The sequence below is a fragment of the Ceratotherium simum genome, chromosome 35 (genome assembly GCF_057802395.1).
Source record: "Ceratotherium simum simum isolate JZ-2026a chromosome 35, ASM5780239v1, whole genome shotgun sequence".
In the NCBI taxonomy this organism is placed as follows: Eukaryota; Metazoa; Chordata; class Mammalia; order Perissodactyla; family Rhinocerotidae; genus Ceratotherium; species Ceratotherium simum.
The window spans coordinates 3,102,028-3,128,240 of NC_141934.1; the positions used below are offsets into that span (position 1 = coordinate 3,102,028).

General features: G+C 42.5%; 1 pseudogene across 1 annotated transcript in view; it reads left to right on the plus strand.

Moving 5' to 3' along the window:
* The window catches only part of LOC101396693 (sodium/glucose cotransporter 1-like), a 71,647-nt pseudogene extending 45,688 nt beyond the window's left edge, over positions 1-25,959 (plus strand). The window contains exons 13-17 of the transcript XR_015549846.1: positions 17,010-17,179; positions 19,869-20,084; positions 22,603-22,702; positions 25,522-25,670; positions 25,827-25,959. The product of XR_015549846.1 is annotated as a sodium/glucose cotransporter 1-like (transcript). The remainder of the gene's footprint in view (positions 1-17,009; positions 17,180-19,868; positions 20,085-22,602; positions 22,703-25,521; positions 25,671-25,826) is intronic.
* Positions 25,960-26,213: the final 254 nt, after the last annotated feature.

The window sequence follows — 26,213 nt, forward strand, 5'->3', positions numbered from 1 at the left end:
TGCCAGTTTTATTTAAATTGTTATAGAACATAGTGGAAAAAAAGGAAGGCATAAATTCATTTTATGAAGCTCAAGATATTGATACTAAACCTTAACAAATATAGCGCAGAAAAAATTAAAACTAAAGACTAATTTCACTTTTAAATACCAATGCAAAAGTTGTCAATAAAATATTAGACACAAATCCAATAATATATTAAAAGGATATTAAAAGAATGAGATCTCATTACCAACTGTAATTTTTTTCCAGAAATGTAAGGATGGTTCAATATTAGGAAATGTAATAATATAACTCACCATGTTAATACATCAAAAGAGAAAAATCATATATATCTATTCATAGATGATGAAAAAGTATTTAGTAAAATGGGTACCTTTCAACATGATAAAATATATCTATATCACCCTACAAGCCTCCATCATGCTTATGAAGAAACTAGAAAGGAACAAGGCAAGACTGTCGCTATTACCACTGTATTTATACTAATATGTATATGTAGAAAAATATATGATAAATAAGTAAAATATATGATATATATAAAAGTAGACCCACAAGTGAAGTTAGCAGACAGGGACTTTAAAATAACAATGATTAATATGTACAAGAAAATAGAGGGGAAAGTGTATAAAATAGATGAAAAGATTGAGAATTTCACCAGAGAATTAGAATTTATAAAAATGAAGAGGTTTTTCTAGAATTGAAATAATATCAGTGGGTTAACAACTGATTGGATATAGCAGAAGACACAGTGGATTGGAAATGGATCAATCAAGAAAATCCAAATTGAAATACACAGAAAAAAAGGAAGATACACATGGAATACAATCAGAAGAATAATATATATGTAATTGGAATCACAGAAAGAGAAGAGCAAATTGGGTAGAAGTAATTTTGAAAAGATAATGGCCAAGAATTTTCCAAATACCTGGACAACTATCCAGAGATTCAAGAAGTTCCACCAATTGCAAGCAGGATAAATACAAATGAAACCATACCTAGTCTACATTATAGTAAAACTGCTGAAAATTGAAGATAAAGAGAAAATCTTTAGAGCAGCCAGAGGAGAATAAATCACATTACCTACAGAAGAGTGAAAAAAAGACTGATGGTAGAACTTTCAACAGAAACTATAAAAGCCTGAAGACAAAAGAATGACATCTTCAAGTGCTAGAAAGAGAACTGCCAACCTAGAATGCAATACCCATCAAAAATATTCTCCAGAGTGATGTCAGCATCACAGCAGAGTGAGCTTCCCCCATTGAACTCTCCCCCTCTTAAGACACAACAAAAACGACATTCATATTCCAACAGAAGCTATTCATACAACACAGGGGACATCTGAGGCACCCAGGCAGCTGTACCCCCAAGGACTGAGGTGTTGGAATTCCCAGAGGAAGTGGAAGGAGCTCCAGCTGCTTCGGCTTGGCCTGTGCACAGGCTCCAGCTGACTTGGCGCCAGCAACTTCGGCCCACCACACTCCAGTTCCAGCTTCTTCGGCCCAGCGGTGCTCTAGCTCCTCGTTCTTCAGCCCAGTGCACTCCAGATCCAGCTTTTTTGGCCCAGCGGCACTTCAGCTGCAGCTGCTTCAACCCACCCGCACCCAAGCCCCAGCTGCTTCGGACTAGCTGTGCTCCAGCTCCAGCTGCTTCCACGCTTCCCCCCGAGCAACCTCCACTCAGTCACACTGCACATCACCCAGGGGCCGACAAGAGTGCCCACGGATTGAGGCCGGCCAGAATACACAGCCCTTGACCCCCACCCAGCAGCAGCAGGAGGAAACTGCGACCATATATTTTCACTATGAGGAAAGGTAAGCCAACACCAACAGGCGCCATGCAAAAATATATTAAATCTCCAGACCAAAAGGAAAATGACAAGCACCCAGAAGTCAACCCAGAAAGCACAAAAATGTATAACCTTAATGACAGAGAATTCAAAATAGCCATCATAAAAAAGCTTAATGAAATACAAGAAAGCACAGACAGACAATTCAGTGAAATCAGGAGTTTCTTCACAAAAGAGATTGAAACTATAAAAAAAAAACCATCAGAAATCTTAGAGATGAAAAACACAATAGAGGAGATAAAGACAAATCTGGAAGCCTTAAGCACCAGAGCTGACAATATGGAGGAAAGAATTAGCAATATTGAGGACAGCAATGCAGAAGTGCTCCAGATGGAGGAGGAAAGAGAACTAAGACTAAAAAGAAATGAAGAAACTCTCTGAGAAATATCCGACTCAGGAAATCCAACATAAGGATTATAGGTATTCCAAAGGGAGAAGAGAGGGAAAAAGGAGCAGAGAACTTGTTCAAAGAAATAATATCTGAGAACTTCCCAAACCTGGGGAAGGAGCTGGAAATACCAGTGAAGGAAATCAATAGATCTCCTAAATATATCAACACGAAAAGACCCTCTCCAAGGCATATAGTAGTAAAGCTGGCAAAAGTCAATGACAAAGAAAAAATATTAAGGGCAGCTAGACAAAAAAAATAACATACAAAGGATTTCCTATCAGGCTGTCAGCCGATTTCTCAACAGAAACTTTACAGGCTAGGATAGAGTGGAATGATATATTCAAAATTCTAAAGGACAAAAACTTTCAGCCAAGAATACTCTATCCAGCAAAAATATCTTTCAGATACGATGGAGAAATAATAACTATCCCAGATAAACAAAAGCTAAGGGAGTTCATTGCCACAAGACCCCCACTACAAGAAGTGCTCAAGAAGGCCCTCATCCCTGAGGAAAAAAAGAGAAAGGGGATTCAAAGTTCTGAACGAGGAGGAAAATAGGTCGACAAAACCAGAAAAAGTGCAGTCCTTTATCAAAATAGATTAGCAAAAACTTAATTATAAAACCAAAGATCAAGGGAAGGTAAGCACCAAGCATAAATATAACCTCATCATGTTAAAAACAAACTCACAACACAAGAAGGAATAAGATGTGACAACAATAACATAGAAGGGGAAGATGAAAGGGATCAAATCAACTTAGTCTAAGGGAATAAGAGGCCATCAAAAAATGGACTATCACATCCACAAGATTTTTTATACAAACCTCATGGTAACCATTAACCAAATAATCAGAACAGAATCACACACGATAAGGAAAGAGAAACCTAAGAGAACCCCCATACAGAACTACCAAACTGCATTGGTAGTTTGAAACACGTGGGATGAGAAACAAAAGAAATGCAAAAGAACCAGAAAAAGAGTAATAAAATAACAACAAGCCCCCATATATCAATAATTACCCTAAATGTAAATGGACTGAACTTTCCAATCAAAAGACACAGAGTGGTGGGATGGATTAAAAAGCAGGACCCAACAATATGCTGCCTCCGGGAAACACATCTCAGCTCTAAAGACAAACACAGGCTCAGAGTGAAAGGATGGAAGACAATACTCCAAGCTAATGGCAAACAAAAGAAAGCAGGTGTTGCCATACTTATATCAGACAAAGTTGACTTCAAGATAAAACAGGTAATGAGAGACAAAGGGGGGCAATATATAATGATAAAAGGGACACTCCACCAAGAAGACATATCACTTTTAAATATGTATGCACCCAATACGGGAGCACCAAGGTGCATAAAGCAACTATTAACAAACCTAAAAGGAGATATTAACAACAACACGATAATAGTAGGGGATCTTAACACCCCACTCTCACCAATGGACAGATCATCCAGACAGAAAATAAATAAGGAAATAATGGACCTAAATGAAAAATTAGATGAGATGGACTTAATAGACATATACAGACCACTCCATCCAAACACAGCAGGTTACACATTCTTCTCAAGCACGCATGGAACATTCTCAAGAATAGACCATATGTTGGGAAACAAGGCATGCTTATATAAATTTAAGAAGATTGAAATCATAACAAGCATCTTCTCAGACCGTAATGCCATGAAGTTAGAAATCAACTACAAGAAAAAAACTGGGAAAGTAACAAAGCTGTAGAGACTCAACAACATGCTACTAAACCACCAATGGATCATTGATGAAATTAAAGGAGAAATCAAAGCATATCTGGAGACAAATGAAAATGAAAATACACCATACCAACTCATATGGGATGCAGCAAAAGCGGTCCTGAGAGGGAAACTCATAGCAATACAGGCCCACCTTAACAAACAAGAAAAAGCCCAAATAAGCAACCTCAAACTATGCCTAACAGAATTAGAAAAAGAGGAACAAACAAAGCCTAAAGTCAGCAGAAGGAGGGGAATAATAAAAATCAAAGCAGAAATAAATGAAATTGAAATTTAAAAAAAAAACAGTAGAAAGGATCAATGAAACAAAGAGCTGGTTCTTTGAGAAGATGAACAAAATTGACAAACCCTTAGCCAAACTCACCAAGAGAAAAAGAGAGAAGGCTCAAATAAATAAAATTAGAAATGAAAAAGGAGAAATTACAACAGATACCACAGAAATACAAAAGATTATAAGAGAATACTGTGAAAAACTATATTCCAACAAATTGGACAATCTGAAAGAAATGGATAAATTCCTAGACTCATACAACCTCCCAAAACTGAATCAAGAAGAAATAGAGAACCTGAATAGACCAATCACAAGTAAAGAGATTGAAACAGTAATCAAAAACCTCCCCAAAAATAAAAGTCCAGGACCAGATGGCTTCTTTGGAGAATTTTACCAAACATTCAAAGAAGACTTAATACCTATCCTTCTCAAACTATTCCAAATGATAGAGGAAGATGGAACACTTCCCAACACATTCTACGAGGCCAACATCACCCTGATACCAAAGCCAGGCAAAGACAATACTAAGAAGGAAAACTACAGACCAATATCCCTGATGAACATAGATGCAAAAATCCTCAACAAAATATTGGCAAACCGAATATAGCAATACATTAAAAGATCATACACCATGATCAAGTGGGATTTATACCAGGGACACAGGGATGGTTCAACATCCTCAAATCAATCAGTGTGATACACCACATTAACAAAACGAGGAATAAAAACCATATGATCATCTCAATAGATGCAGAGAAGGCTTTTGACAAGATCCAACATCCATTTATGATAAAAAGTCTCAACAAAATGGGTATAGAAGAAAGTACCTCAACATAGTAAAGGCCATATATGGCAAACCCACAGCCAACATCATACTCAATGGGGAAAAACTGAAAGCCATCCCTCTGAAAACAGGGACAAGACAAGGGTGCCCACTCTCGCCACTCTTATCCAACACAGTGCTGGAGGTTATGGCCAGAGCAATTAGGCAAGAAAAAGGAATAAAAGGAATCCAAATAGGCAACGAAGAAGTGAAACTCTCGCTGTTTGCAGATGACATGATCTTATGTATAGAAAACCCTAAAGAATCCATTGGAAAACTATTAGAAATAATCAACAACTACAGCCAAGTGGCAGGGTACAAAATCAACTTACAGAAATCAGTTGCATTTCTATATACCAACAACGAACTAACAGAAAGAGAATTCAAGAAGACAATCCCATTTACAATTGCAACAAAAAGAATAAAATACCTAGGAGTAAATTTAACCAAGGAAGCGAAAGACCTGTACAATGAAAACTTTAAGACGTTATTGAGTGAAATCAGTGATGACATAAAGAAATGGAAAAATATTCCATGCACTGGGATTGGAAGAATAAACATAGTTAAAATGTCCATACTACCTAAAGCAATCTACAGATTCAGTGCAATCTCAATCAGAATTCCAAGGACATTCTTCACAGAAATAGAACAAAGAATACTAACATTCATATGGGGCAACAAAAGACCCCGTATAGCTAAAGCAATCCTGAAAAAGAAGAACAAGGCTGGAGGCATCACAATCCCTGACTTCAAAACACACTACGAAGCGATAATAATTAAAACAGCATGGTACTGGTAAAAAAACAGACACACAGATCAATGGAACAGAATTGAAAGTCCAGAAATAAAACCTCATATCTATGGGCAGCTAATCTGTGGCAAAGGAGCTAAGGATATACAGTGGAGAAAGGAAAGTCTCTTCAATAAATGGTGCTGGGAAAACTGGACAGCCACTTGCAAAAGAATGAAAGTAGACCACCTTCTTTCGCCATACACAAAAATTAACTCAAAATGGATCAAAGACCTGAAGGTGAGACCTGAAACTATAAAACTCCTGGAGGAAAATATAGGTAGTACACTACTTGCCATCAGCCATAAAGGGATCTTCTTGAATTCCAAGTCTACTCAGACAAGGGAAACGAAAGAAAAAATAAACAAGTGGGACTTCATCAGATTAAAGAGCTTCTACAAGGCAAATGAAACCAGGATCAAAATGAATAGGGAACCCACCAGCTGGGAAAAAATATTTGCAAACCGTATATCTGACAAGGGATTAATCTCCATAATATATAAAGAACTCACACAACTGAATAACAAAAAAACAAACAACCCAATCAAAAAATGGGCAGTGGAAATGAACAGACACTTCTCCAAAGAAGGTGTACAGATGGCCAATAGGCACATGAAAAGATGCTCAACATTACTAGTCATCAGGGAAATGCAAATCAAAACCACACTAAGATATCACCTTACACCGTTAGAATGGCTATAATCACCAAGAGAAAAAGCAACAACTGCTGGAGAGGCTGTGGAGAAATGGGAACCCTAATCCACTGCTGGTGGGAATGCAAACTGGTGCAGCCTCTATGGAAAACAGTATGGAGATTCTTCAAAATATTAAAAATGGAAATACCTTATGATCCAGCTATCCCACTACTGGGTATCTACCCAACGAACCTGATATCAACAACCCAAAGAGGCTTATGCACCCCTATGTTCATCGCAGCATTATTCACTGTAGCCAACACATGGAAGCAACCCAAGTGTCCCTCAACTGGTGAATGGATAAAGAAGATGTGGTATATATATACCATGGAATACTACTCAGCTATAAAGAAAGACAAAATCGTCCTATTTGCAACAACATGGATGGACCTGGAGGATATTATGTTAAGTGAAATAAGCCAGAAAGAGAAAGACAAACAGGGCATGATTTCACTTATATGTGGAAGATAAACCAACACACGCACAGATAGAACTGTTTGGTGGTTACCAGGGGCTGGGGGTGGGGGGTGGGCACAAGGGGTGGAGGGATGCACTTATATGGTGACTGATAAACAATAATATACAACAAAAATTTCACAATAAAAAAAAGAATAAAAAAATATTCTCTAAAATGAAGGTGAAATAAATATATTTTCAGATAAATGCTAGTTGAGAGAATTTATTACATTAGACTTGCACTATGAGAAATACCAAAGGAAGTTCTTCAGGCCGAAGGAAAACAGCCCAGATAGAAGAGTTGAACTTCAGAGAAAAATGAAGAACACCAGAAAGGGTAAATATAAATGAATACTGACTGTTGAAAACATCAGTAAGAAAACAATATCTATGGGATTTATGACATATGGAAGCAAAATATCTGACAATAATAGAGAAAATGAGAAGAGGCTAAATGGAACTTACTCTGAGGTTCTAGAATTACTTGGGATGTGGTAAAAGTAAAACTTGTTCCAGACTATGACATATCAAGGTTACATGTAATCTCTAGACTAAGCAATAAAAGAATAATTCAGGAATGTTCAACTAGTAAGTTAATAGAAGGAAAATATGGAACATCTAATAGAATGTTTGATTAGCCCCAAAGAAGTCAAAAGGATAAAAAGAACGTAAAAGATAGGTTAAATAGAAAACTAGGATGACACATATAAACTCAAATATATCAGTAATTTCATGAACTGTAAGTGGACTAAATACCTGAGTGATTATGTGGCGTGATAGAGGTGCTAATTATCGCTACCATGGCAATCATATTACAATACATAAATGCATCAAATTAACATGTTGTACACCTTAAATTTACACACTGTTATATGTCAAATATATTTCAATTAAAAAATATACTAAGGAAAAAAGGTTAAGGTTATCAGGCTCTTTTTTTAAGCCAATTATATGCTGTTTAGAAGAGACACCTTTTTTCCGGTTTTATTGAGTAGTAATTGACATATAACATTGTATAAGTTTAAGGTGTACACCATAATAATTTGATATATGTATATTTTGTGAAATGATTACCACAATAAGTTTGTTAACGTCCATCACCTCACATAATAACAAAATTTTTTTCTTGTGATGAGAACTTTCAAGATTTATTCTCTTCACAACTTTCAAATATACAGTACAGTATTGTCACTATAGTCACCATGCTGTACATTACATCTACATGACTTGTTTATCTTATAACTAGAAGTTTGTACCTTTTGACCATCTTACCCATTTTGCCCACCCCCCACCCCCACCTCTGGCAACCATCAATCTGCTCTCTGTTTCTGTGAGTTCAGTTTTTTAGATTCCACATGTGCGATTATACAGTTTTGGCTTTCTCTGTCTGACTTATTTTGCTTAGCATAATTCCTTCAAAGTCCACCTGTGTTATTACAAGTGGCAGGATTTCCTCTGTTTTTCTGGGTGAATAATACTCCATTGTTTATATATACCACATTTTCTTTATCCACACTTAGATTGTTTCCATGTCTTGGCTACTGTAAATAATGCTGCAATGAATATAGGGGTGCAGATATCTTTTCAAGATAGTGATTTTGTTTCCTTCAGATGTATACCTGGAAGTAGAATTGCTGGATCATATGGTACTTCTATTTTCAATTTTTTGTGGGACCTCCATACTATTTTCCTTAGTGGCTATACCAGTTTACATTCCCACTAATAGAGCACAGAGGTTCCCTTTTCTCCACATCCTCACCACACTCACCTCTTAGCTTTTTGACGACAGCTATTCTAAGAGGTGTGAGGTGATTCCTCATGGTTTTGATTTGCATTTCTCTGATGATTACTGATGTTGAGTGCCTTTTCATTTACCTATTGGCCAGTTGAATATTTTCTTTGGAAAAATTCTGTCAGGTCCTTTGCCCATTCTTTAATTGGATTATTTGGTTTTTTGCTGTTGATATGAGTTCCTTATATATTTTGGATATTAACCCCTTGTCAGATGTGTGGTTTGCAAATATTTTCTCCCATTTGGTAGGTTGCCTTTTCATTTTGTTGATTGTTTCTTTTGCTGTGCAGAAGCTTTTTAGTTTGATGTAGTCCCACTTGTTTATTTTTTATTTTGTTGCTTGTGCTTTAGGTGTCATGTCCAAAAAATCATTGCCAAGACCAATGTCAAGGAGCTTATCCCCTATATTTTCTTCTAGGAGTTTTATGGTTTCAGATCTTACATTTAAATCTTTAATCCATTTCAAGTTAATTTTTGTGAGTGGTGTAAGATAGGGGTCTAGTTTCATTCTTTTGTATGTGAATATCCAGTTTTCCCAGAACCATTTATTGAAGAGACCATCTTTGTGCCATTGAATATTCTTGGCTCCCTTGTCAAGTATTAGTTGACTGTATATTTGTGGGTTTATTTCTGGGCTCTTGACTCTGTTCCATTGGTCTTTGTGTCTATTTTTATGTCAGTACTGTGCTGTTTTGATTACTATAGCTTTGTAATATAGTTTGAAATCAGGAAGTATGATGCCTCCAGCTTTATTGTTCTTTCTCAGTATTGCTTTGGCTATTCAGGGTCTTTTGTGGTTGCAAAGGAATTTTAGGATTGTTTTTTCTATTTCTGTAAAAAATTGGAATCTTGATAAGGATTGCATTGCATTTATAGATGGCTTTGGGTAGTATGGACATTTTAACAATATTAATTCATCTAATCCATGAACACAGGATATCTTTCTATTTATTTATATAAGTATTTTATTGTTTTTAATGCTATTATAAGTGGGATTATTTTATTTCTTTTTCAGATAATTCATTATTAGTGTATAGAAACACTACTGATTTTTGTATGTTGATTTTTGTATTCTGCAACTCCATTGAAGAGAGAGATCTTTTCTAAAATAAGATTGAGAAAGGCTTAAAGAAAACATGGGAAAATATATACCATGCAAATATGAACACAGATGCAGAAATTTTAAACAAAATATGAGCAACTCAGGTCCAGCAACATATAAAAAGAATAATACACCATGACCACCTGGAGTTTATTCCAGGAATGCAAGAATAGTTCACAAATCAATCAGGTACTTGACCACATTGACTAAAAACAGGAGAAAATTATATAGTCATCACAATCAATAAAAATCATTTAAAATTTTTAATATCTATTTATTTTTTTTAATCTTAGCAAATTAGGGAATTTAAAGGAACTCCATTACTCTGACTCTTAAATATATATACATTTTAAAACCTATAGCATTTATCATACCTTATGTTTATATGTGCAAATCTTTTCCCCTGAGATTGGGAACTAGACATATATGTCCATTAGAGCCACCTTTATTCAGCATTGTACTGAAGGTGCCACTCAGTACAAAAAGGTGAGAAAAGGAAACAAATGGCATAAGGATAGAAATGGAAGAAATGAAATTGTCATAAAAGACATTCTAGACAACTGTTAAAATTTAACAGTGAATTTAACAAGACTGATACGAGATCAAAATACAAGAATTAATCATATTTTACACATTACACATTTTACACATTACCTTTTACAGTATCATTAAGCCGTATCAGATAAATACCTGGTAATAAATCTCACAAAAGATGGGAGAAAATTACAAAGCATTGTTGAGAGAAATTGAGACCTAAGTATATGCAGGAATATACCATATCTGTGAATTAGAAAATTCAATATTGACAATATGTTTGTTCTCCCCGTGTTATTCTACATGTTCAGAGTAATCCCAGTCAAAATTGTAGTAGCTTTTTTTGTGTGTAAAAATTGACCAACCAGTTCTAAAACTAATATAGAAATGCGAAGAGCAAAGAATAGCCAAGGCAATTCTTGAAGATGAGCAAAGCTGGAGGATTTATGCTAACAGATACCAAGATCTATTATGAAGTGATACTAATTAGACAGTGTGGTTTTGGCACAAGTATAGACGAATCAGTGGAACAAAATACAGAATACAGTAAAAGGCCCACAGGTATACAGTCACCTGATTTATGGCAAAGATTACAGTATAGTGCAGTCAGGAAAGTGGTAGGGGAGAAGGATTTTCAATAAATGGTACTAGGTGATTTGGCTACTTGTGGGAAAAGAATATTGACCCTTACCTCACACCATACACAAAAATCTATCTCAGATGGACTGTATATCTGAATGTGAAAGGTAAAACAATAAAGCTTTTATAAGAAAAAAGTTGTCACTGGGACACTGGATTGCCAACTGCACATCATCTGCCTCAACAGTAGCTTTCTTACCATGACTTAAATTTTTGCATCATCAGAATACAGACTCCAACATCTGATTTATAACTTTTGGCTCATATTCTGTAATCCCCAAATCCTTCAGGAGTCCTGTGCTCATCTGTGCATCTTTGGCATGCTCTTGGGAGAAGCCATCTTGCCAGACTCCATGATATTTGGTGATTAGACTCCTCAAGTTAAATCATCAAATTAATGTATTTCAGTCCTGATCTTGATACAAGTTCTTTGCCTGGTGTGGTTTTTCCAACCCCTGGTGTACCGGTGAGCAGAACGTTCAGAAGCATCCTCACAGTGATGGCTCCAAGCACCTCACATAATTTTACCTTTTTATCCTTTCAGTATCTGAAGGATCTCCAGTAATGATCCCTCTTTCATTCTTGATATTGGTAATTTGTGGGGGGTTTTATTTTTTTCTTGATCAGACTTGCCTAGGGGTTTATCAATTTTAATAATCTTTCCAAAGAACCAACTTTTTGGATTTGTTAATTTCTCTTTTTGTTTTTTTCTTCTTTATTTATTTAATTTTTTTTTTGCTGAGGAAGATTCGCCCTGAGCTAACATCTGTGCCAGTCCTCCTCTATTTTGTATGTGGGTCGCTGCCACAGCATGGCTGCCGACAAGTGGTGTAGGTCCACGCCCGGGAGCCGAACCCGGGCTGCCAAAGCGGAGCGTGATGAACTTAACCACTAGGCCACAGGGCTGGCCCATGTTTTTCATATTTTTTTCCCCATTGATTTCTGTTTATTACTTGCTTTTTTCTATTTATTTTGGATTTACTCTGCTCTTCTTTTTTCTAGCTTCTCAAAGTGGGAATTCAGATCATTGGTTTAAAACCTTTCTTATTTTTTGTGATTACCATTTAAAGCTATAAATTTCCCTCTAAGCCCTGCTCTAGCTGCATTCCACTAATTTTGATATATTGTATCTTCATTTTCATTCAGTTCAAAATATTTTCTAGGGGGCCGGCCCCGTGGCATAGTGGTTAGGTGCGCGTGCTCCGCTGCTGGCGGCCCGGGTTCGGATCCCGGGCGCGCACTGACGCACCGCTTGTCAGGCCATGCTGTGGCGGCGTCCCATATAAAGTGGAGGAAGATCGGCACGGATGTTAGCCCAGGGCCAGTCTTTCCTCAGCAAAAAGAGGAGGATTGGCATGGATGTTAGCTCAGGGCTGATCTTCCTTGCACGCGTGCGCGCACACACATGCTAAAATAAATAAATATTTAAAAACAAACAAACAAAAACAAAATATTTTCTAATTTCCTTATGTTTTTTTCTTTGTTCATGGATTATTTAGAAGTGTGCTGTTGGGGCCGGCCCCGTGGCTTAGCAGTTAAGTGCGCGCACTCTGCTACTGGCGGCCCAGGTTCGGATCCCGGGCATGCACCGACGCACCGCTTGTCCGGCCATGCTCAGGCCGCGTCCCACATACAGCAACTAGAAGGATGTGCAACTATGACATACAACTATCTACTGGGGCCTTGGGGAAAACAAAGGAGGAGGATTGACAATAGATGTTAGCTCAGAGCCGGTCTTCCTCAGCAAAAAGAGAAGGATTAGCATGGATGTTAGCTCAGGGCTGATCTTCCTCACAAAAAAAAGGAAAAAAAAAAAAGAAGTGTGCTGTTGGATTTCCAAGTATGTGGCACTTTCCTATTTTATTGTTACTGATTTCTAATTTACTTCTACTGTGATCCAAGAACGTGCTCTATGATAATCTTTTGAAATGTATTGACACTTTTGTATTTTTACTTAATTTTTGCCTAGTTCCTTCTGTTATATATATTTGTGTAGTGTGTATATTTTATATATATATATATACACACACCCACACATATACATTCTGTATATTCTATACTAAGAGAGGGGTATTAAAATCTTCAGTTATGATTGCGGAGTTGTCTAATTCTCCCTTGCTGTAGTTCTTTCAGGTTTCTTTGCTTCAAACATATTGAAGTTCTGGTATTAAGTGCTTGTACATTTGTGCTTGTTATGGTTTCCTGAGAAATTAACCCTTTCACCATTATGAAATGTTCCTTTTTATCTCTGACGATACTCCTTGCCTTGAGGTTTACTTTGTTATTAATATAGCCAACACCAGCTTTCTTATGCTTAGTGTTTGTGACATGTTTTACTTTTAACGTATAAATATATTTAAAGTGAGTCTCTTGTGGAGCACATATAGTTGGATCTTGATTTTTTTTAATCTAATCTCACAATCTCTGCCTTTTGAGTGTTAAATCTGTTTGTGTTTAATCATTAATATGGTTGGAAATAGTTTTGATATTCCATACTCAGAGTTAATATTGTGTCATTTTATGCAAAATGTAAGTACCTTGCAACAGTATATGCCATCTTTTACTCCCATCTTTTGTGTTATGGTTGTCACATATTTTATATCTACATACATTATAAACCCACAATACAGTGATAGTGATATAATTTTTTGCTTTAAGCAGTTTCCTTTTAAAGAAATTAAAATAAGAGGGCTGGCCCCATGGCTTAGCAGTTAAGTGCGCACGCTCCGCTACTGGTGGCCCGGGTTTGGATCCCGGGAGCGCACCGACACACCACTTCTCCGGCCACACTGAGGCCGCATCCCACATACAGCAACTAGAAGGATGTGAAACTATGACATACAACTATCTACTGGGGCTTTGGGGGGGAAAAAAAAAGGAGGAAGATTGGCAATGGATGTTAGCTCAGGGCTGGTCTTCCTCACAAAAAAAATAAATAAAAATAAAAAATAAAAACATAAATTAAAAAATAGAATAAAGAAATTAAACTAAGAAAAAAAATTTTTTTTTATTATATTTGCCCATATATTTTACTTTTTTGGTGCTCATCATTCCTTCTTCTAGGTTTGAGTTTCCATCTGTGTCATTTCCTTTCACCCTTAGGAACTTTCTTCAGCATGTCTTATAATGCAGGTCTGCTGGTCACAGATTCTCTCAATTTTTGTTTATCAGAAAATGTTTTTATTTCATCTTTATTTTTGCTGGATGTAGAATTCTGGGACAGTATTTTTCTTTGCCCACTTTAAAGATGCTCTTCCATTCTCTTCTGTCTTACTGTTTCTGATGAGAAGTCAGCCATAATTCATAATATTGCTCTCTGGATATCCAGTGGCTTTCAAGATTTTCTCTTCATTTTTTATTTTCAGCACTTTCATTATAATGTGCTTCAGGGTGTGTGTATTTATCCTGATTGGATTTTGCTGAGCTTCTGAATCCGTAAATTAATGATTTTCACTAAATTTGGGAAATTTTTGACTGTTATTTCATTGCATATTTTTCTGCTCTCTCTCTCCTCTTTTTTTGTGACTCTGCTTGCACACATATTAGCCCTTTTCTTATTGTTCCGCAGATCACTGAGGCATTGTTTATTTAAAAAAAAATTTTTTTCTCTTTGCTCTTCAGTTTAGATTTTCATCAGTCTGCCTTTACGTTTATTGGCCCTTTCTTCTGCCATTTCCAATCTACTGTTAAGGCCAACCAGTGAATTTTTCATTTCATATATTGAACTGGAATTTCATTTCTGGAATTTCTATTTGGTTCCTTTTTAAAGTTTTTATAGTTTCCAGTTTTCTGTGATGATCTCTCATCTGTTCACTCATAACCATCATTTCCTTTAAGTCCTTTAATATAGCTATAACAGCTGCTTTGAAGTCCTTGTCTGCTAATTTTAGGATCTGAGTCATCCTGGGGTCAGTTTCTATTGATTGCTTTTTTTCTTGACTGTGGGTCACATTTCCTTATTTCTTCACATGTCTAGTAAATTTTATTACATACTGAACATTGTGGATAATACATTGTAGAGACTCTGGATCATGTTCCCCTGAAGAGTATTGGTTTTTGTTCTAGCATGCAGGTGAATTACTACTTGATCACCTTAAACTTGTGGAGGCCTGGTTTGACAATTCATTAGGATGGATCTGTTTCAGTTTTGCTCTTAGGGAAATTCTTAGTCCTGGGATATAGTCTCTACTTCTAAGGCATGGCCCCTCAGGGGTTTCAGTGAAAAGCCTGAGGTGGTTACATAGTCCCTCTAACTTGGTGAGATTCAGACTCCAATTTCTGTCTCCCCCACTGTAGGCAGCTGCTAAAATGTGTGCTCAGCTTCTTCTGCCTTCCAGCAGTTGCTAGTTGGTGGACTATTTGGAGATTCTCTGCTTCATGCACAGTTCAGGGGTCAGCCAAGGGTTTAAGGGGAGTTTATACACAGATTTGGACCTCCTTGCTCTGGGGCTCCCTCCTTTCTAGAATTTCCCCCCAACATTTTCAGCCACTCTGAATCCCCAACCTCTGTTTTCTGACACCTCAACCCAGTAAGAGTGAGGCTTTCTGCTTAACTTCTAGGCACCCCACACCATGCAGACTAGCAAGGGGCCCTCAGGAGAAACGCTGGATAAATGTAGACAGTACCCAGCGTGTTCCGTTCTTCCAGGGATTGAATCCCCTCCCACTTCTGCCTACTTTTGGCTGCTCTTCAGTGTTGTTGTTTTATATTTGGCCCAGACTTTATCACTGTTACCTGTGGGAGGGTTAGTCCCATGGCAGACATTCCATCATTACCGGCGCTGGAACTCACATCCTTGCCTCTTCTTTGACTGTCAAGGAATTAGTCCTTTCTAGCTTAATACAATCATTCTCTCAAAATTATAATTTTTAAGTCCTTGTTGACACAGAACTAAGATTTATTCATCTTTGGGTGACATTTTATCTAGTGCAATTTTATATATGGATACACATTAAAAAATCTTTTACTTAAAAAAAGCAATGGATATTTGGAGCCTTTACTCATTTTCTTAAAATTTTCAGCAAAACTTGGGCCGGCTCCGTGGCTTAGCGGTTGAGTGTGCGCGCTCTGATGCTGGCGGCCCGGGTTCGGGTCCCGGGAGCGCCCCGGGGCACCACTTCTCCGTCCAACGTGAGGCCGAGTCCCACGTACAGCAACTGGAAGGGTGTGAACCTATGACATGCAACTGTCTACTGGGGCTTTGGGGGGAAAAAACTGAATAAATAAAATCTTTAAAAAAAAAAAAAAATTTTCAGCAAAACTTAGAGGATTAAGTAAATTTCTGAACTTAACTTACTGAAATCTTTAAAATCATATGCCATACTAATCTGCCCAAAATTTTTTCTTGGTTGAGGAAGAGTCACCCTGAGCTAACATCTGTTGCCAATCTTCCTCTTTTTTTGCTTGAGGAAGATGAGCCCTGAGCTAACATGTGTGCCAGTCTTCCTGTATTTATTATGTGGGTTGCTGCAACAGCATGGCTGATGAGTGATGTAGGTCCACACCCAGGATCTGAACCCGTGAACCTGAGCCGCTGAAGCAGAGCACGCCAAACTTAACCACTACGCCATGGGGCCGGCCCCTGTCTGAAATTTTTAAAAATGTGTCTACCCCTCAAGAAATTAATGTTTTCCACATATTATATATCTTAAGCATGAATGCCCCAAACACACCCTCCAAATGTGGAAAAATCTACGCATGAGCCAGTAACAGGCAAACGGACACTCAGTTTTATTTGTTCAGAAGTTGAAGGTTTTTTCTGTAGCCCTATGGTCCTATTATGAATGGGCACCTGAATTTAACCTAAGGAATAATTGAGTTAATAGTTTATGGTCTGTAGATATTTTATTGGCAGGGGAAAAAAACTCATGAAATTGCCATTGACTGTTGGTTTCACTTACAGGTTTTTTGTTATAATCTTATTTGCTGTCACCATCGCCTGGGTCCCTGTTATGGAAACAGCACACAGTGATCAACTCTTTGAATACATGCACGCAGTTATGAGTTACCTGACACCAACCCATTGCTGCCGTCTTCCTGCTTGCCATCTTTTGCAAGAGAGTCACCGAGCAGGTAAGTGTGTGTTGGCATGGCCGCTGAATGGACAGTGTGAGGACTTGCCTTCACAGCAGAGTTGTCTTTGCAAGGGCTGCCCTAGGAGAATCTATTTTGCTTCAAGAGCTCACATCTGGCCGGCCCCGTGGCTTAGCGGTTAAGTGCGCGCGCTCCGCTGCTGGTGGCCCGAGTTCGGATCCCGGGCGCGCACCAACGCACCACTTCTCTGGCCATGCTGAGGCTGTGTCCCACATACAGCAACTAGAAGGATGTGCGACTATGACATACAACTATCTACCGGGGCTTTGGGGGAAAAATAAATAAATAAAATTATTTAAAAAAAAAAAAAAAAAAAGAGCTCACATCTTTGCATCATTTGCTTTCTGAGAGATGGTTTCCTCCTGGGCAGATTTGGTCGGAGCTCCCCTTATGCATGCCGGGAAAAGGCAAGCTCTGATTTGCTTTCTCCCTTTGCAATGTAATCCACTTTCGACCTCATCAATACACGGTTTTGCATCTTAGATGATGCAAAGTGTGCATGATTCTCCCTCATGCATAACTGGCTCTAGGAAAATATTCTTCTCTTGCCTCTGTACATGGATGTGTCATGCTCAGAGATTTCATACTTACAGAAGGCTGTACAATCGTGGTCTCCTTCTACCTTCCCTACAGGGAAGACCATCTCTTCCAGGCACACTTAAAACTAAATAAAGATCCCAATGAATGGTTCGATCGTTTCATCAATAAGACTTTGAAAGCACAGTTTGCCAGAATATTTTCATTTATTACTTGAATCATATCTTAACTTGTTTACCCTAACAGCAGTAAGTAGCTGGGCCTTGCACAAGTTCCTGAGCACAGTGTCTGAGGTGCTCTGTGATCTGGCCCCTGCCTACCTCTCAGCCCTTGCCCCCTCATGCATAGCCCCTAGGCCCCAGCCACTCCTAACTATCTACAGTGCTGTTTCCTAACTGTCCCATGCTTTCTTTGGCCTCCTTTCATTCACATAGACTTTGCCAGGAATATCTTCTTCCTCCTTCACTTGGCTAATGCCTCCTACAGGCTCATCTCAGGTGTTCAATCCTCTAGACCAACCTGCTACTGCTCCTTTCTCTGCCCAGCTCACCAGGACTCAATTTAGCACCAAGAAAGTGGGGGGAGAGTGGCTGGCCTCCAGAGATGCCAGAGATGCTTCTCTTTGCCCTCCTGGGAAGGGCATGGGCAAGAGGAGCAGGCAGTCAGGAGAACCTGCCTCCCACCTATGACGCCAGCTCTGAATTATCGGGGCTTGCCACCAAGGAAAACTGGAGATCTGGGCAGTGGCTCTCCCGCAACCCCTGGTCCAAGGTTACAAGCATATTACAGGTACCTTCTTCAACCCAGAGAATCCAGGCCCTCTCTCCCACCCTGTTTCAGATGGCATGCTCATCTGGCTTCTGCTGCCCATCTGTTTCTAGATCTTCCCTTTCTGCACATCTCCTTCAATCAGTGGCTCCCATGGATCATCCACTTGGCTTTTGGTTTCAGCTTTTTCTCCAAGATGTTTGCCCCCATACTATATCTTCTGTCTCTTCCAACATCTGTCCCCACCTGAGTCAGCCTCCAGATACAGCTGCAGAGCCAAGATGCAGTCTTTACTCTCTGTTAGCCAGGGGACAGTCTAGTTGGAGGAGACAGATGATATCCAAAGAACAAAGATTTATGATAGTGATGCAGTGCTGTTTAAAAGATAAACAGATAAAAAAAGATCATGGAGGGTAGCAGGGCAGGTGCTGGGGGCAGCAGGAGACACAAGGACATTAGCCAAGGTGGTGGGAGAATACTTCTCCTCAGAACATATCATTGAATCTAAACCCTGAAGAATGAGCCAGAAATGAAAAGAGCTAGGGAGACCCAAGCAGCGAGAAGGGCAAGTACAAAGGCCTGAGCCAGAGCAAAGCAGGCAGGTTCAACATGCAGGAAGAGGGTCACAGACAGTGGCTGAAGTGGAATGACCAAGGGGAGAGTGGTGGACAGATGGGGTTAACTGAAGAGCAGAGTTGAGATTGGATTCTCATGGCAGGCCATGAGAAGCCATTGGAGAGTTTAATTAAGCAGAGGCATGGCATTCTCCAATATATGCTTTGAAGAGATCACTCTGGCTTCTGTGGGGACAGGGGACAAGCAGGAGACCAGGTAGGGAGCCCACCTGTGTGTGAGAGAAGTTGGCGGTTCAGGGTTAGGGTGGTGCTGTAATGATGATGGTAAGAGGTTGGATTCCAGATACATTTTGGAGGTAGCGCCGACACGGTTTGCTGATGGGTTAGTGGTAGGGAAGGATGGAAAGAAAGGAACCAGGGATGACTCCTGGGGTTTTGACCTGAGCAACCAGGGAGATGGAGGTGCCACTTACAGCGCTGGGGAAGACCGAGGTCTTTTTGGACACATTACATTTGAGGTGCCTATTCATTATCTAACTTAAAAGTATTTCCAATGTTTCTTAAGTTCTCCGATTGACCTAAGAGAGAGTGCAAGTTCTCAGGTCTTTGTTCAGCCGAAAAAGGTCTCATCTCACTGTGCTTACCTTGCGTCTGCGAGGTATCTGACGCCCTTATTATGACGAGTTTAACTTTAGAACTCAACTAGTCAGGGAGGGAAGGCTGAAGATGGTTTGTCTCATCACCCATCTTCCTTCCAGATGACTCTCTGGGGGCTCCTCCTCTGGCAGGGTGCCTTCTGGGGGCTGACTGGAGGACTTCTACTTGGCTTCTTTCGAATGATGTTGGAGTTTATCTACGGACCCTGGAGCTGCCCGGCAAACAGCAAGTGCCCTCTGGTCATCTGCAGCATGCACTACCTCTATTTTGCCATCATCCTCTTCGTAGTCAGTCTTTTCACCATGCTGGGGATCTCCTTATTCACAGATCCAATTCCGGATAAGCATGTAAGTGCTGCTGTTAGGATGTTCTTTATTTTTTTGGTGAGGAAGATTGGCCCTGAGCTAACATCCGTTGCCAATCTTCCTCTTTTTCGCTTGAGGAAGATTGTCCCTGAGCTAACATCTGTGCCAATCTTCCTCTCTTTTGTATGTGAGATGCCACCACAGCATGGCTTGATGAGTGGTATGTTCGTCTGCACCAGGGATCCGAACCTGCAAACCCCAGGCCGCCAAAGCAAAGCACACGAACTCAACCACTATGCCACCAGGCCAGCCCCAGTGGGTCAACCCACCGTCCCAGCATGTCCCAGTGAGCAGTCACTCAGCTCTGCTAGCTTTGGAGAATAGTGGCTGAATTCCTGCCTTGTCTTTGAAAGTGGGAGGTGGGGATGGGTGGGTGCAGGGTGGGGTCAGAAACAGGCAAAGAACACAGAAAGAGACCTGCCTTAAAGACAAAACTAAACTAAAAAGATTTTTAACAATCCACCAATTAGGTATTCACTTAGAATGAGAAGTATAGCTTCTAAAATGCAAATTTTCCTTGAAAGTATTAAGATCACTAAACTCAGTATGAGTTAATGTAATCATGGCAGTCCCAGCTGCCACCCACCCAGAAAGAATTAAGCCAGCAGGAACGGGGAGGGGACATTAAGGCTGGCAGCTGCGTGTGGCCTTCTCAGGCTGGGTGCTCTCAGCCTCTCCTTGCACGGCCATTTCCCACTACCCAGGAGGCAGGTGTCAGTCACCCCAGTTGGGATGTTAGAAAGCCTGGGCTCAGAGAAGTTAGGTCATTTGTCCAAGGTACCAAAACTAGTAACTATCAGGGCTGGGCCCCAACCTGGCTCCACTATGTCACCTACTTTGGCATGGTCAGTAGGCTTAGCAGGACAGGGACTTGGCAGAGCCGGAAAGCAGCAGGGAGGGTCCGGGTGTCTGAAGTGGAGGGAGGCGCTCAGAAGGGAGATGGGTCTATAAGACCATGTGCCTTTCTTGCAACTTTGCCTGGGGTCTCAGTAAAAGGCAAAAACCTGGAAGACGGCCTCAAGGTCCCCAGCTCAACCTTGGGCTTTCCTTCTGGCCATGACTTCTGCTCAGTAGTTTCCATGTGATTCATTCCTCTCTCGCACACAGAGCCCAGCTGGAAGAGGGACAGAGCAGATGGGGAGGACAGCCAGGATGGTCTGGGAGGCACATGCCCACCATGCATCCCCCTGTATCAGTGACAGCAGGGAACCTTCCCTGCTCCCAGCACCTTGAGAAGCTGGGGGGTGGACTTAGTTTCTTGTTGCTCAGGGTCTTAATTGGTTAGATTGTCTGCGTTCTTTTCTGCTCTTCTCTTACTCTCAACTTGTTGATTTTGCCCACTTCTCAGGCAGCCAAGTACTTGTTGAGTGTTTTCCATCTGCCTAGCAGTATGCCAGATGCTCTGGAGAACATAGGGGAGGGGGAGATGAAGAGGGAAATAAGTGTTTATGGATCAGTGTCAGTGTGCCAGGCCCTCTGCTCACCACTACCAGGGGAGGCAGGATGGCCTGGGAACCCAGGCTCATCCACAGGGGGCTAATAATGTGATTGGGAAGGCAAGTGCATGCACATGGCATCCTCAGGAAGCAGTCAGAGGCTAAACTCAATCTCTGTCATTAACACAACAGAATTTTAGTTCTAACATTTTAGTCTGAGAGGAGGGGCTCGGGCGGGTCTTGGAGTGGGCTGGCTGGGGAGGGGGCCCAGCCCAGCTTATTCACATCCCTGCCATATGTTGGGGGGAGGGGGTGGGTGGTGGCTGAGATTCAAATATACTGAGGCTGGTATAAGAGATTAAAATCTATTCCAGGACAGACTGGGTAGGAATGTTCACTTAGTTGTGCTTCTCCTGACCTCAACCCTTAAAAAAAAGCAACAATTAGCTGGATTTTGTTACTTCCCAAAGTTTCCATATACGTTTTCAGGAAGAGAACAAAATCACAGACCGGAAGTGAAGCGATGTGCCCCTTCTGCATCTGCAAATGCCCTGTTGAGCTTGGGCGACTGAGCTGGGCAAGGGCCAGGTCAACCAGGTAAAGCCTCTCCTGGGCTGAGTTAATGCTCGTCTCAGACGGCCAGTAGGGGCTTCTGGAAGGAAAGCAGCTTCCCGGGCTGCCCTGTCCTCATCGGGTAAGAGACTTCCTCCTTCACCAGAAGCAGCAGCCCGGGGTTGATGGGCGGCTTCTCCCAGCTGAAGGGCACAGGTTCCTGGACTCTCAGAACCGGAAGGATCCCGGAGCACGTTGCCTCCTACCCTTTGCTTTTCAGCTAAAGGACACTGGGGCCCAGGCAGGTTGTGTCACTTTCGCCAGGGCCACAGTGGAAATCCAGAGTTCCCAAGTGCTGCACCTTCCCTACCCTACATTCCTTCCGTCTTTTGTTGGAGGCTAACAACCAGATCTCTTTTCAGTCCATGGAGACCCTGGTGCCCAGCTGTTGGGTACCATAAGGCCTGCGTGACAGGGCCTTGGGTGGTGACATGCCCTCGCTCTCCCCCCAGCTCTACCGGCTCTGTTGGAGTTTACGAAACAGCCAAGAGGAAAGGGTCGATCTCGATGCAGAGACACAAGGGAAGAGACCCGCACCCCAGGCACAGGCAGGTGAGAAGGAAGATCCAGAGCCTATAGGAGGGCTCTTGTTGAGAGTGTTCTGGGGGGATGTGGCCTATGCTGCCACCCCAGCACCCCTGCGCCACCGTCTCCACGCCCAGACATGCTCTTCCAGGCAGAGGCTCCAACTTTCATTTTTCCTAAGCTGCCTTTGGGGGTGTTTGGGGTTTGTTGAGGTTGAGATGCCTCTTGAACATCCACATGCAGCAGTCTGGGCTGGAGAGATCCATGTGGGAGACATCAGCAGATATACCAGGCTGGCCCCTGGAGGACGGGTGCAGGGAGGAGGGGGGCCAGCATGAAGCGAGGGGCACTCCAGGCAATGAGGAGGAACCAGCCAAGGGGTGAAAAAACAAGAAGTGTTTGGTGACCTAGAAGCTTTCGGGAGTGGAGGGGTGATCCACTGAGGCAAATGCTGATAGGTGAAGAAAAATGTGGCCTGAGAACTGGCTGTGGGATTTAGCCACACAGAGATCATTTCCTGTCTCAACCAGAGCAACCTGGTGGAGGGAAGTGGAGTAGGGGAGGGAGGTGAAGGGGAGAGCAAGACAGAGATTCAAAAGGAGAGGATTTCTCAGAAGGGGGCGGGAGATGGTCTCTAAGGGGGAGAGGAGGAAACAGCCCCATCTAAGAGGGCACCAGGGGAAAGAGGTCCAGGGACAACTAGATTTCAGTCCCAGCAAGAAGAGAGAGAATGTTCCAGGAGAGGCTCAGACTGTGGCCTCAGGCCCCAGAGGAAGAGTTTCAGCAGATGGGGTCAGAAAAGGAGTGTTCGGGCCATGGGGGAGCGTGACCTGAGCTTCTTAGGACCCTGACGCAGACAGGGATAGAAGCCTAATGAGATTAGTCCGGAGGCTGGGCAGAGGGTGCTGGGGAGGCTGTGAGTCTGGGGGAGGGAGGGAGGGAAAGGCCTGTCTGGGGAGAAGGCAGCGTTCTGGGGCCCCCTCTCCACTCCTGCCAGCAAAGTTCAGAGCCCAGAGAGGTGTGCAGCTTCCTCCTGACACTGGCAGAGGAGACCCCGGGTTGGAATGGGCTCCTTGGACTTCTCTGGGGGTGGGAGTGGAGCAGGGGAGTGGCCTCTCCTAAGCAAGGCTGCCCCATACCCTTGGAGGATGCAGGGCTCCCTGGGAATTCCTCCTCCCTAAGGTGGGTGGGGGGAGCAGTAAACTGGCTGCCCATGGTGTGCCAGGTGCTTGTAACTTGGTGGACGTCCCAGTTCCCAGGTTCCCTCCTTGATGACAAGACAAGCACATCTCAGTCCCAGCGAGTGAGCCGGCTCCAGTTCCTAGGAACTTGGTGCACGTCCCAGTTCCTCCTCTTCCTCATGCCACTGTCAGGGGTGGATGATGATGATGACAGTGGCCAATGTTTATTGCCCATTTGGGATGTGCCAGGAACTGTCGAAATTATACCCATGTGTGATGGGTACAAATATTATCGCCATTTTAGAGATGGAGAAACTGAGGCAGTGAACAGTTAAGTAACTTGCCCCAGGCTCCACAGATAACCAGGCAGTGGTGGAGCTGGGATTTGAACGCAGGGAGTCTGACTCCAAAGTGTGTACTCGGTCACTGGCCTCCCCACCACCCATGACACAGCCCTTGGGCTGTGGTCAAATGATCGTTTGCCTTTTACATACGGCAGCCTCTTTGGGCCTGGCGGCTCCGTGACGGTACGACAACATGCACATCTGAGAGAATGGGGCCAGAGGGTGCTGCTCAGGACTTCCCAGCACCCACAGCAGATATCTGTGTCCCTGGCTTTAGGGTCCTCCAGCTGCAGCCACTCTCACCTTGTAACAGAGGCTCCTCTGTCCCTGGCTGATGGGTTGCATCATCTCTGGTGCCACTTCAGCCTCAGGACACAGCTGGCCTGGGGGATGCCCAACGGGATGGGACACAAAACATGTCACAGCGCACACTGCAGGGAGCCAGCTCACTCACTGGGACTGAGATGTGTTTGTCTTGTCATCAAGGAGGGAACCTTTCCCAGGCAGAGGCTGGGCCCACAAGGGAGTGCCGGAGCTGGCCGTGGTGCTGACCCGCGCCTGAGCAGACCCGAGGAGCAGCCAGCTCAAGCTGTTCTGACAGACACGGGAGGGACGTGTCAGCCTCAGAGTTAGGTGTTCTCCCTAATTTGGCCTAGAGAAATGAGTGGAAACTTTCCTATAATTCCTAGACTTCCCTCCTTTGCCTCCTAGAAAACACCAGTGATTCCCCTTCAAGGGCCCAGAAAGCCTTATTTTAGGCCAGGCCATGAGACCGGAACCTGCCTAGAGAAGACACTCCCCAAGAGATTGCCAAGGAGAGCAGTGTCTGTTTCCAGAAGTCAGAGGGTTTCTTCCATCCTCTAGAGAGTAGCACTGGGGAGGAGGATTCAGAGGAGCAGCCACTTGCCCTAAACGTATAGAGCTGTATTCGGCCATGTGCCTGTGACAGGAAAGGTGGGCATGCTCAGGGCACACCAGGGAGGACCTACTCCTGTGACAATGGAGGCCCCCTTGACACCTCTGCCACCCAGTCCAGGGGATCTGGGCCCAGCTGAAGGCTCTGCCAATGGAACGCATGCATGGCCCCAGGCAACTACCACTTTGCCCCTGCCATGCTGCCCTCATCCCTTGTCCCATTCTCCGGGGTCTCTGAGAATGGTGGTAGGTTTTCCACATCAGGGGCTGAGGACTGTTCTTCATATTAGGAGCAAGTTTGTCGGCCTTCCTGCTGGACTTGCCACTGAGACGTGACCCCCTAGAAAGTCCTCCCTCCTGTGTCCTGGCCTGTGCCTCCTGACCTCTGCCTGTTCCCTTGATGCAGATGTATTCAAGGAGGCACAGAGCTGCCTCTGGAAGGCATGGGACATGTTCTGTGGCCTGGAGCCGCGGCCGAGCCCCAAATTGGTCCCAGAAGAGGCAGCCGTGGAGAAGATAGAGCGTGGTGCCACGTCTGAAGGGACAGAACACAGTGCCATGTGGGAAGGGACAGTGCGCCATGACACATCTGAAGGGACAATGCACAGTGCCATGTTGGAAGGGACAAAGCGCCGTGAAACTTCTGAAGGGACAGAGCGCAGTACCACATGGGAAGGTACAAAGCAGGGTGACATGTGGGAAGGGACAAAGCGTGGTGACATGTCGGAGACGCCCTTCTGGAGAAAAGTTGCCAATGCCGGCGCATTCTTCTTGATATTGATCGTAATCCTGTGCCACATCCGCTACTCCTAAAGCAGCTGGGGCCCAGGGGCGTCTGGGAAGAGCAGACAGACCGCTGCCTCCTCAGACTCCCTCGTCACTAAGGACGAAGTGTTTCCTACCAGGAGACCCACGGATACGGGACCAGGGATGACATTCATGAAAACGCTCCCTCATTGTGACACATCAAGTGCCACCAGCTGCAGGACATGCGTGCTGACGGAACAGAGTGAAGTCTTTTTGTGATTGCAGAGACTATGCAAATGAGAACATCTGTTCCTTTACAAAATGAGTCATTTTCTCCAAATGGCTCTACTG